A 13,694-nucleotide genomic window follows, 5' to 3' on the forward strand; every position below is an offset into this window, starting at 1 on the left:
CATCTGATAAACTTTGAATCCTTTGAATGTAGCATATGCAATTAAGGTTCTGACACCTTCCAATCTTGCAAAAGGAGCAAAAGTTTCTCCATAGTCTATACCTTCTTCTTGAGAGTATCCTTTGCATACCAGTCTAACTTTGTTCCTTGATACCTTACCATCTTCATTTAGTTTGATTCTAAATACCCATTTTGTTTCAATCACATTTTTGTCTTTGGGTCTAAGTACAAGAGTCCATGTTTTGTTTTTCTCTATCTGTTCTATCTCTTCATTCATAGCTTTAATCCAACTTTCATTGTCTAGTGCATCTTTGACATTTCCAGGTTCAAAATCAACAAGTAAACAAGTGCCTTTCAACTTACTTCTTGTCATTGTTCCTTCTGATTTGTCTCCAATGATTTGATCTGGTGCATGATGCTTTCTGACATACTTGGCTAACACGGGCTCCTTGCCTTTTGAATGACTTGCATTGTTATCCTTCTGTGTCTCAACTTCTGGTTCTGATTTCGGTTGCTCGAGCTTGGTAGATGCTAACTCAGTAGCTTCTGTTTGCAACTCAAATTCTTGTAGCTTGGTAGGTACTGACTCGGTTTGAACTTCTTGTGACTCGGTTAATGAAGACTCTAGAGTTGAGAATTCCTAATTAATAGTTATACTTGGAATTGTATCAGGTTCAATGTAAACAAATCTTTTGTAGTCTTCAGGTTCCTTTTTTCTTTCTTCTTCTATTCTTTTTGCAAACTCATCAAATTTCACATGTGCACTTTCTATGACTTTGTGAGTAGATAAGTTCAAACATCTATATGCTTTTCTTTTGCAAGAGTATCCCAAAAATATTCCTTCATCACTTTTTGCATCAAATTTACCTTTTCTAGATTCTTTCAAAATGTAAGATTTGCTTCCAAATACTTTTAGATAACTTACATTGGGTTTGTAGACATACCACAACTCATAGGGTGTTTTGAATGAGTCCTTTTTCAGCTATACTCGATTCAAGGTATGAACTGCAGTGCTGATAGCTTCCTTCCAGTATTCGATAGTAATGTCTTTCTCAGTCATTAAAGTTCTTGCATAATCCATGATAGATCTATTCCTTCTTTTTGCTATTCCATTTTGTTCTAGGGTTACAGGTGTTGAAACCTATCTTTTGATTCCCCTTTCAATGCTAAAGTTATTGAACTCATGTGAAATGAATTCACCACCTCTGTCAGATCTTAAGCATTTCAGTCTTTTACCTATTTCCTTTTCTACTTTGGCCAAATACCATTTGAACTTTTCAAATGCTTCTGATTTCTCTCTGAGGTACATAACAATCATCATTCTTTAATAATCATCAACAAACAAAATGAAGAATTTTTCACCCGTATAACTTTCAATGCCAATAGGTCCACACAAATTAGTATGCACAATTTCTAGAACTTCTTTAGTTTGAAAGTTCTTGCTTTTAAAACTAGTCTTTCCCATTTTACCAGTTTGACAATTCTTGCATAGACCAATCTTAGGTTTCTTTATGTTAGGAATACCTCTTACTTTCCTAAGTTTACTAATTTCTATTAAGTTGTCAAATTTTACATGACATAACCTCCTATGCCACAACCAAATTTCTTCAATTTGAGAAATGAAACATGAACATTCACCAAGGTCAAGATAAAATAAGTTACTTTTTGTTTGAGTGCCTGATCCAATCAACTTTCCTTTGCCATTCAACAATCTTTCTTTTCCATGCATAAATTCTACTTTGAATCCATTATTGAGTAGCTATGCCGCACTCAACAAATTATGCTTTAGTCTTTCTACCTAATATTTATTATCACATACAAGTTCCTTGGTTAGTGAGATTCTTCCTTTTACTATTATACAACAAGTTTCATTGTTACCAAATCTTGCACTGCCACCATCATAGTCTTCAAAGTATTCAAAGTTAGTTTTATCACCAGTCATGTGATGAGAACAACCACTATCTACGATCCATGTATCATTTTTGCTCATATGAGAAATGAGTGCCATTTTCTCATCATTATTAGACTCATCTTTCACAACAATGTAGACAATTTCATCTTCATCTTCATCATTAGAATCATTCGAATCTTTAGCCATAAAACATGTTTTCTTACCTTTATCCTTGAATGATTTGAAGTCTTTCTTGCCATTGTACTTGAGACCCTTCTTCTCATCTTTTTTCTACTTATTTGGGCACCTAGCAGCAATATGTCCAATTTATTCACAAGAAAAGCATATTAGAGGAACCTTACCTTTGTATTTCCCTTTGCCTCTTGAATATTTTCTTCCTAGTAGAGCTTCAACTAGTTCAAGATCACTATCTGAACTTTTTTTTGATTCTTCATCACTATTTGATTGTGGATCCTTCATCTTTTTCCCCTTTTCTTTGAGTGAAAGTTTGGCTTCAAATGTTGATTCGACGTTCTTGGTAGCTAGAACATAATTGTCATAGTTGTCTAGCTCAAATGTAGTCAATCTTCCAACTATGGCCTCTAAATTTATTTTATGATTTGCCTCACATCTCCTTTCTTGAATTGCAGAGACTCTAATTGCATAAATCGAAAGTAGAGTTCTAAAAAATTTACTTATAACTATCTCCTCACTAATATCTCCTCTAGATGCTATGATTGCACTAACACATGCTTTAACTCTTTCAACATACTTTGCAATGTTTTCATCCTCTATCATCCTCATTTGATCAAATTTTTCTCTCAAACTTTCTGCTTTGGCTCTTCTCACATTATCATCTCCTCCATAGATTTCTTTTAGCTTGTTCCATATTTCAAAGGTACTTTTGCAATCCTTGATGTCATCAAATTCTTCATAACTCAAAGAAAATTATATATCTATCATCATGTTATTGTGAGTCTTTTTTTCAAAAATATCATTGATAGATAGTGTACCAGAAGGTTCTTCATATTTTTCATCAAGGTACTTTAGCCCTCTATCACCAATAGAAGCCAGATGAAGCATCATCAATCCTTTCCATGCTGAGAAGTTGTCCCTATTAAGTCTTAGAATTTCCCTTTTGTAAGACATCCTGATCTTTAGCTTAGATCCTTGAAATCTTTTCCTATAAGCACCAAAGGCTCTAATACCAATTGTTGGGATTAAAGGTAGAGTAACTAAGAGGGGGGGGGGGGGAGTGAATCAGTTACTTACAAAAAATAATCCATAGATCCCTTAGATGTCTTAAAGATCTAGTTACTGCTGATACTTAGTAAACATAACAAAAATGTCGTAACTCAGTAAATTAAATTGTTACTTATCTTCAAGCAAACATGCATGCAATTGAAAAAAAAATGAACACAAGAGACACCAGATTTAACGTGGAAACCCAATATGGGAAAAACCACCAAGTAACTACTCACCAATTTTTCACTCTTCTTAAGTGAGCCCTGTTAGGAGCCAAACCTATTAAATATTACAATACACATTGTTAGGTGTGACCCTATTAGAGGATTTAATCACCCTGTTAGGAGTGGCCTTGCTAGATGTCTTTAGAACAATTCAAATAAACTGTCACCTTGTTAGAGGATTTACAAAATGGCTGTTAAACTAACTTTGTTAAGAGATTTGAAATCACTACTACAATGGTTAGAAAGCAACAATAAATTGACCTAAACAAGATGCAATTGAATTTGTTAGCTACAGGTCTCTGTTCAACATCATTAGATCCTCCTTGATCAAATATGTCTCTGTTGCTCCTCAATGATCTCTAATCATCTTTCAAATTTGCTTCCACAATAATTAGTCTTCATATCACATTAATTCCACACACTTCCACACACTTAGAATTCACAACTTGACCTCTTACTTATATAATTCAAATTGTCAAGTCGGCTCATTTACATGTTACATTTATCAATAAACCATACATTAGTCAGCTATAGATATTACTCTAAACAAATAAACGTTATCTCATAAAACAATGAAATCCTTTACTGGCTGACCCTGCTCAGTAAATACTACTTCCAAAAATTTCCTAAGTTAACCTTCTTGACTTGGTTAACATTGCAATATCTATAAAATCTTTTGGCTATCAAGTTTACTCGATAAGAACTGAATTCCTTCATGAGAGCTCGGTAAGAACTGCTTATGCCACATTCCCTTTGATGACCGAGTGAGCTCCGTAAGAACTATTTCTGCCACATTTCTTTTGATGACCGAGTGAGCTTGGTAGATTATGTCCTTTTTCCTTCCTAACCATTTGAGCTCGGTAAATACTGTCTTTTGTCTTGCTGACCTTCTGAGCTTGGTAGACACTATCCTTTGCCTTATTGACCTTCTAAGCTCAGTAGACACTATCCTTTGCCTTGCTGACCTTTTGAGCTTGATAGTGAAATGTCTCTTTTTTTGATTTTTATGATATTTCAAGCCTCTAATAATATTTTCAAAATCAAACAACCAATATTACAAAGATCCACCAATTTCTCAATAAACCCCAAATTAGGTATGTTCAAAATAGTGCCAAAAAATTTCACAACTTCACATATTATTAATAAATATGAAAATGAACATTTTTACAGAAATTTCAACAGCATAACAGCCTAAAAAATAAAATTTTCAGATCTATATAGAATTTATAGAACATCTCACAAACGTAGGACAAAAACTATGCTCATCGGGCTCCCGAAATTAACACAAAAATGCTCAAAAACACCACAAAAGCACTAATAATCTATCTCAAAAGTTTAACCACGTCTCAATACATATATTCAAATCTATTTTAACATCTTAAAATCTGAAATATAGCAGCAATCCAAACTAATATGAAATACTCAACTGAAAACACCAAACTCTTACAAAAAACACACCCGAAAACTCACAAATTTGCACTGTTCAGCACAAGGGCAAACTCTGCATGAGCTTGCACATGGAATGGCTTCAAAATCCCATCCTTAGCCTTCCTAGAAACCTGAAAACTCCCATCCTTGGGTCTCCTTCTCCACAGGTTTGGCAGCCTCTGAAGAACAACAAAGCAATAAGCGAAAATCAAGTTCTTGAATGAGCCCAAAATGCCTCCAAATCCCTTAAAAGAGGGCCTAACCCTAACTCACATCCAAGAGGGGTTAATAAAATATTTTTTAATAATAATTTTTATTTATTAGTCCATTTGTTTTCAAAGATTAGCCCCTTTTACCAAAACTTCACCTTTTTTGAGCCTGCTTGCATTAGCAAAGATTATTATTTTTAAATATTTGAAAAGGGGACATGACAAGTATTCCTCTCCCAAATATTGCTTGTCCTCAAGCAATGAAGATTGGAATATTCAAGAATATGTGCTCCTTCCCAAGTTGCATCCTTCAGTGGTAATCCTTTCCATTTGACCAAATGCTCTATGATGCTCTTGTTTCTCAATCTTTTCTCTCTTGTATCCAAAATCTCTTCTGGTATCAAAACTAATTTTCTTTCATCATCAAGAGGTGGTAATTCTGTAGATACTATGGTCTACTGGCCTAGAACCTTCTTCAGGAAAGATACATGGAAAATATTATGTATTTTGCTGTTTGGTGGGAGCTCCAATTCATAAGCTACCTCTCCTACCTTCTTGGTGATCTTATAAGGCCCATAAAATCTTGGCTTGAGTTTCTCTACCCCACTCCTCTTCAAGGTGCTTTACTTATATGGCTGCAACCTAACAAATACCAACTCTACCACCTCAAAAGATCTTTCAGTCCTTTTCCTATCAGCATACAATTTTTGTTGGTTCTATGCATGTTGTAGATTATCCTTGAGGGACCTTATTATGTCTTGGCTTTGCTTGATGAAATCACTTGCTGCAGGTACTCTACTATTTGAAAGTACTAAATCAACAAAAAAAAGGGCATCATAACCATAAAGAGCACAAAAAAGAGGCATACCAATAGACATGTGATGAGATGTATTGTAAAAATACTCCCCTAGGTGCAACCATTTCACCCAAGCATGTTGTTGATTTGAAACATAGTTCCTCAAATATCCCTCTATCCATTTATTAACTATCTTTGTTTGTCCATCTGTTTGAGGGTGATAACTAGTACTGGGAGTGAGTTTAGTTCCTACCAAATGAAAGAGCTCCTTCCAAAAAGAGTTGAGGAATCTACTATCCCAGTCAATGACAATGTTTCTAGGCAAGCCATGTAATCTAAAAATCTCCTTGAAGAACAATTTGGCCACTTGTGATGCCTTTAAATCAGATGTGATAGGAAAGAAATGTGCATACTTAGTTATTCTATCTACCACCACATATATGCAATCCTTACCTTGAACCTTGGGCAACCCGGTGATGAAGTCTATGGAAATACTTTTCCATTTTTGTTCAGGAATATGAAGTGGTTGTAACAACCCTGCAGGAAAATTTTGCTCACTCTTGCTTTGTTGGCATACCATATATTTCTTAATGTGTTTAAGGAGACCCTCCTTCATACCTTTCCATGAAAACTACTCTTGAATTTGCCTATATGTCTTGAAGTATCCCTGGTGACCAGCCAAAGGAGTGTCATGAAAGGCCCTCAATATGCTCTTCTTAGTTTTTGATCCTGGCACTAAGAAGATCCTATTCTTGTAATAAATCAATTCATCAACAACCTTGTACCTATAATCATCCACTAACTTATCCAAAATCTTTGTGGCAAAGGAATCTTTAGCATGCTCTAAAATTATGGAGACTTTTCAATCAGCAGAGATAGATGTTAAGGAACACAAAGTGGGCTTTCTTGAGAGAGCATCAACAACCACATTATTCTTTCCTTTCATGTATTCAATATCAAAATCATAAGCTTGCAATTTTCTTACCCATTTTTGTTGACGATCATTCAAATCCCTTTGGTTCAAGAAGAACCTGAGGCTATTATGGTCTGTCTTTACAATGAATCTCCCACATACCAAATATTGTCTAAACTTATGAAGTGCATGCATGATTGCCAACATTTCTTTATCATAGATGGAGTAACCTTTCTCTGATTGATTTAGTTTTCTACTCTCAAATGCTATTGGATGTCCCCTTTGAGTTAGGACAGCCCCTATACCTTCTCTAGAAGCATCACATTCAACAACAAAAGGTAAAGAGAAATCTAGAATTGCAAGCATAGGGCATGAACTCATTACCTTCTTAAGCTTATCAAATGTTTTTTGTGCCTCTTCTATCCAAAAAAAGCTCCTTTCTTTGTTAGATCAGTCAAGGGGGCAACAAGCTGAGAAAATCCCTTGGTAAATCTCCTATAGTAGCTACAAAACTCAAAGAAACCTCTCAACTGTGTAAGATTAGTGGGTGGAGGCCAATCCAAAATTTCTTAAATTTTTTGTTGATCAACCTGTACTCCTTTAGAGCTTATAATATGTCCCAAAAAAAGGATCTCTATCAAACCAAACTCACATTTAGATAGCTTAGCATAGAAAGATTGCTGCTCCAAGATTTCCAAAATAGTGTCTATGTGCTTTAGATGCTCTTCCCATGTTTTACTGTAAATCAAGATATCATCAAAAAATACCAAAACAAATTTTTGAAGATGCTAGCTGAATACCTTATTCATACAAGATTGGAATGTTTTAGGTGCATTAGTGAGGCCAAATGGCATAATAAGAAATTCAAAGTGCCCATAGTGAGATCTGAAAGTAGTCTTTTCCACATATTCACCCCTCATTCGGATTTGATGGTACCCTGATCTTAAGTCAATTTTTGAGAAGTATACAACACCATGTAACTCATCAATGAGTTCATCTATGCATGGTATGAGATACCTATTTTTTATGGTCTTCTTGTTTAGAGCCTTGTAGTCTATACACATTCTCATTGTACCATCCTTTTGCTTGACAAGTACCATAGATGATGCAAATGGATTGGAGCTAGGCCTTATGAATCCCATGTCCAGGAGTTCCTTAATAGTTTTTTCAATTTTTTCCTTATAACCTCTTGGATGGTGGTATGGGGTTGTTATAACTGGTTTGGCACCCTGTTCTAACTCTATAACATGCTCAAAACCTCTATCTGGTGGTAATCCTGGAGGTAAGTCATTGAAAACTATACTATGCTTATCAAGAATATTTTGAATTTCAAAATGGAAATTACCTTGATTCTTTGGAGAGCTTGTTGGATGGATTATGACTCCTGCTGCCCATGCTACTTGTCCTCTTCAAAAAGTCCTCTCCATCCTCTTTGCAGAGACCACCTTAGGTGCTCCATTTGATAAGCCTCTCAATAAGACTTCTTTCCCATTGGAATGAAATTTAAACTCCATAGTTTGATGGTTCATGTAATAGCTTCCAATAGAGTGCAACCATTGAACACCCAATACAAGATCTGTCTCCCAATGCCAACAACATAGAAGTCATCACATAACTCATAATCTCCTAAGGTCATCTTCAGTTGTTTTACCACTCGTGTGCAAGGCATAGTGAATCCATCAGTTACAGTAACATTGAATCCTTCAAAATCTTCTGCTTTAAGCCCTCTTTTCATGAAAAATTCCTCATCAATAAAATTGTGAGTTGCCCCACTATCAAGAAGAACTGTCAACCTTTGCCTTGCTAGTACCCCTCAAATTCGAAAGGGATGGTATCTTGGGACTCTTGATAATGCTGCTAAAGTTCCATCCTTGCTGATTTATTTTTCTTTCTCTTCTTCTACCTCCTCCTTAGTGTCATGAAATTCCTCATGCTCATCTGAATCAGATTCTGAAGCAACTTCAATATAGTGCACTTGACCTTTCCCCAAACATCTGTGTCCTGGAACCCATGGTTCTCTACAAGTAAAACAAAGCTTTTTTCTTCGTAATTCACTCCTAGTCTCTTCATCTACCTTCTTTTTTGCCACATTTATCACATCTTTTGATGATAGTGTTGGGAAATTCTTTTTCTAAAAATTCCCCTTATGTTGCCAAAGATTTGGGGGTTTTTGATTAGTGACTAGTTTCATAGGCATACAAGTTTCAAGTTGCAAGCTTCTTTTGATAGCTTCCTATAAGGTTGAGGGTGAGAAAGCCTTAAACAAACCCTTAATAGAATCTTCTAAACCATCAAGAAAAAGATAAAAAATTCCTCTTTTCACTCATATCATGTACCATAATAGCCACTTTTTGAAACTCTTCTATACACTCATTAACTAATTTGGTTTGCTTCAACTTTGACAATTCTTTAAAGTACATTTCATCATCCTTGAGGTCAAATATATCTATCACTTTTTGACTGAAATCATCAAATGTAGTTACCTGATCATGACCTTGAGTAGTCATTCCATGATACCACCAATCATAGGCTGCATCTTCCAAATGTAGACTTGCAAATTGAACAGCATCACTCTCCTTCATGGGGTTAAGTGTGAAGAAAGTTTGTAATTATTGTAGCCATGCTCTAGCTGAAATTTTATTTGTTCCATCAAAAGTAGGTGATGTAAACTTGCTTATTTTATTTTTGAGCTCTCTTCCACTTATGTCATGCTCCCTCTGATGTAGGAGCATCCAAAGTTATAAGGGCAATCCTATGTCACCCAAAAAAATGTACTTAGATTTCATTTCTATTTCATGTGTTTTCACTTTTGGATACCCATTTGGGTCAAATAAAGGTTCCAACTCTCACAGTTCCACTATCAGTGTGTTTGAAAATCTTGAAAAAATAGGAGCATGTAATTGGGCCATCATTTTGGTAAACTAGAAGGTATGAATTGGCCAAATGAATGTAATCATGATTTAGAGCATTCCAAAAAAAGAATCAGGTCAATAGGCCCCATGGTTTGAAAGTTATTACAACTTTTTGAGTTTTGGAGACCTCCTAAGAATGCTTCAAAGTTAGGTTAGGGGCATTAAATGACTTCGAAAAGGGCTGAAAAATGGGGATGAGTGAAGCTTGTCCATGGGGCTATAGAGCGCTTTGAGAGATTTCCAAAAATGTAAACGGTTTGTCAATCGGAGCTACGGTTCAAAAGTTATGCCTCCCAGAAGTTTGGTTACCGTTTAAAGATTCTTCTAGATTTGCACCGACTTCTAACGTAGCTTCTGGAACCTTCTATTTGGTTGGTGGATGCCTACTAGCACTTTCTAGAATGTACTCCTAGTCCTCAACCCTCCGGGCTCTATTTAAGGAGATTTTTGGCATTGTAAAAGGCAGTTTGGAGTGGAGTTTGAGAGGAGGTACTGAAAGGAGAAATTATCTCCAAGTTTATGCTATTGTAAGCCCTTAGGGCATGTTTTCGAAGTTTATTTTCTTTGTACTATTTTTACTAGCTTATTTTCTCAGTTAATACAATTTCTCTTTTCTGTTGTGTCCATTCTGTTCTTGGGTTGTGTCCCCATCAAGTGGTATCAGAGCTGGTTTTCCTGAGTGTGTAGACAGAGCATCGACTGTGAGGCAATTTGCACCAGGACTGTGTGGTTGTGGGATCGAGTTAGAAGATGCCTCCACAAAGAGAGCATGGTGGAAGGGCTAGAGCTATTAATCCTAAGGAGGTTAGAGCCCTCTAAAGGCAGGTACAAGCATTGCAAGAGGAGCTCCATAGAGGAGCAAATGTTGTCGCAGGTGACGACAGTGAGGATGACAATGAAGAAGAAGTAATGGAACCAGAAGGGGAATTTGACGGGGAGGTTCTAAATCATGCAGAGGAAAGGATTTTTAGGGCCATTACTAAGTTTGGGAAAAGACCCACAATTGAAGTGGGTGTATTTTCAAGAAATCTAAAACCAGATGAGTTGATCGATTGGATCAATGAATTGGAAGAATACTTTGAGTATGAGGATATCAGGGACCTAGATAGGGTTAAGTTTGCAAAGGCCAAATTGAAAGGCCATGCCAAAATCTGGTGGCAAGAGGTTCAATTGGAAAGAAATAGAAGAGGAAAGGAGATCACAAGGTGGGATCGCATGGTGGACAAATTGAAGAAGCAGTTCATTCCTGTGGACTACAAGCTTGATTTGTTTAAGAAGATGCATGGGTTAAAGCAAGTAGGAAGATCAGTCCAAGAATATACAGAGGAATTTTACCGACTCTTGATTAGAGCGGGACATGTAGAAGCAAATAAGGAGAAGGTTTCTCGTTATATCAGTGGGTTGTGACCTAGCATCCAGGAGGAATTAAGTCTGGTATGAATGACCAACGTTGAAGAGGCATACCAATTTGTCCTACGAGTTGAAGAGAAGCTGAATAAAAGGTTTGAAGGAAGACAAAGAGGGTACGGTCAAGGAGGAAGGGGAAGTGGTAGATCATCTGGAGGTCGCAATGAAACCCAAAAGAAAAATGAAGATGTGGGTACTAGCAGGAACCAGAGGAATGAGGGTTTCAACCGCTCTCATGATCAAGACTTTGGAGATCAGAGAGGAAGAGGTAGAGGATGTGGACAAGGAAGAGGAGGCTTCCGTGGTACCTATTTCCATTGCAATGAAGAAGGTCATCGTGCCTTTGAATGCCCTCAATGACAAGGAAGGACAAATAGGAGAGCTGAGGGCCAAGCTAGGGTTTCTCATGTGGATAAGGATGCACAATCATCACATTCAGAGGATGCAGAAAGAGGAGAGACCTTGGTAAATGAAAGAGTCCTACTAAGTGGTGAGATTGAACCAGGACAATGGAGGAGTTTGTTCCGTACCAGATGCAAGTGTGAGGATAAATTTTGTGACGTGATCATTGATGGTGGTAGCACTGATAACTTGGTATCAGAAGAGATGGTCTCTAAGCTGAAGCTCAAGAGGGAGAAACATCCCCAGCCCTATCAGATTGCTTGGGTAAAAGATGATCATAAGGTCTTGGTAAGTGAACAATGTTTAGTGAAATTCAAAATTGGGAGTTACCATGATGAAGTTCTTTGTGATGTTATTTTGATGGATGTTTTCCATCTATTGTTGGGTAGACCATGGCAGTTTGATAGACATGCAGTACATGATGGACATGCAAACACATACTCTCTGACAAAGGATGGAGTTCGCCACAAATTGAAGCCCATGAAAAAGGAAGGTGAAAAGGTATGTAGTAGTGATAGGATTTGTCTTGTTGATGAAAGGAAGTTTTTAGATGGCATGAAACATCAACATATGTGCTATGCTTTGATTCCTAGGAAAGATAAAGAAGGTAGTAGTGAAATTCCACTTGAAGTTTTAGATTTACTAGAGGAGTTTGGAGATATTATCTCTGATAATGTTCCAAATGGATTACCACTAGTAAGGCAAATCAATCATCAGATAGATCTGATTCCAGGAGCTAGTTTGCCTAACAAGGCTGCTCATAGGATAACTCCTACTGAAACAGAGGAGCTAAATAGACAGGTTCAGGAGTTGTTGAGGAAGGGCTTGATTCAAGAGTGCCTAAGTCCATGTGCAATACCTACAGTACTCGCACCAAAGAAGGATGGAGAGTGGAGGATGTGTACAGATTCTCGAGCTATAAATAGGATCACCATCAAGTACCAGTTTCCTTTGGCAAGGATGGATGATATTATGGACTACTTGAGTGGAGCTTAGTACTTCACAAAGATAGATCTGAAGAGTGGTTATCACCAAATATGGATTCGAGAAGGAGATGAGTGGAAAATAGCCTTCAAGACCAAGGAGGGTCTTTATGAGTGGTTAGTCATGCCCTTTGGATTGACGAATGCCCCAAGCACCTTCATGCGGCTCATGAATGAGGTACTTAAGAAGTTCTTGGGAAAATTTGTTATTGTCTATTTGGATGATATTTTAATTTTCAGCAAGACTTTGGAAGAACATTAATTGCATACTCGTAGTGTCCTTGAAAGGCTAAGGGAAGAGAAATTGTTAATTAATCTAAAGAAGTGTATCTTTGCAAAAAGGGAGTTAGTCTATTTGGGGTTTTTTATATCACCTGAAGGTCTCAAAATGGATCCAGAGAAGGTAAAAGCCATCTTGGAATGGCCTACTCCAAGGTCTGCTATTGAGGTAAGATCATTTCATGGTCTGGTTAGTTTTTACAGAAAGTTTATTAAGAATTTCAGTGGTATATGTGCACCCCTAACTGATACAATAATAGGGGATAGAAAAGAGTTCAAATGGACTGCAGTAGCTGTGAGAAGTTTTGAATTGCTGAAGAAGAAGGTAACAGAACAGCCTGTGTTGGCACTTCCAGATTTTAGAAAAGTGTTCCAAGTAGATTGTGATGCCAGTGGCAGCACTATTGGGGCTATATTAAGCCAAGAAGGTAAGCCTATTGCATATTTTAGTGAAAAATTAAATGATGCAAAGAAGAAGTATTCTGTTTATGATCAAGAGTTCTATGCAATAGTTTAGGTGTTAAAGAAATGGAGGCATTATTTATTGCCAAAGGAATTTGTTTTGTATACTAATCATCAGGCATTATAGTACCTAAATAGCCAAGGTAAATTGAATCAGAGGCATATGAAGTGGGTAGAGTTCTTGCAGAGTAATACATTTGTGTTGAAGCATAGAAGTGGAAAATCTAACAGGGTTGCAGATGCACTAAGTAGGAGACAGTTGTTCCTTACAGTAATGTAGTTTGAAGTAGTTAGGTTTGATAAACTTAAGAATTTGTACCTGGAGGATCTTGATTTTGCTGAAGCCTAGAAAGCTTGTAAAGAACATGTTGCTGTAGATAGGACCATGTGGTTACACTATTTGATTTAGGATGGCATGTTGTTCAAAAGTAGTCAATTGTGCATTCCAAGGAGTTCCATGAGAGAAAATCTAATTAAGGAGAAACACAGTGGAGGGATGGCAGGACATTTTGGTCAAGATAAGACCATTTTCATTCTTAGAGAA

Source organism: Cupressus sempervirens, chromosome 7 (genome assembly GCF_028749045.1).
Source record: "Cupressus sempervirens isolate cs-2001-9-10 chromosome 7, ASM2874904v1, whole genome shotgun sequence".
Lineage (NCBI taxonomy): Eukaryota > Viridiplantae > Streptophyta > Pinopsida > Cupressales > Cupressaceae > Cupressus > Cupressus sempervirens.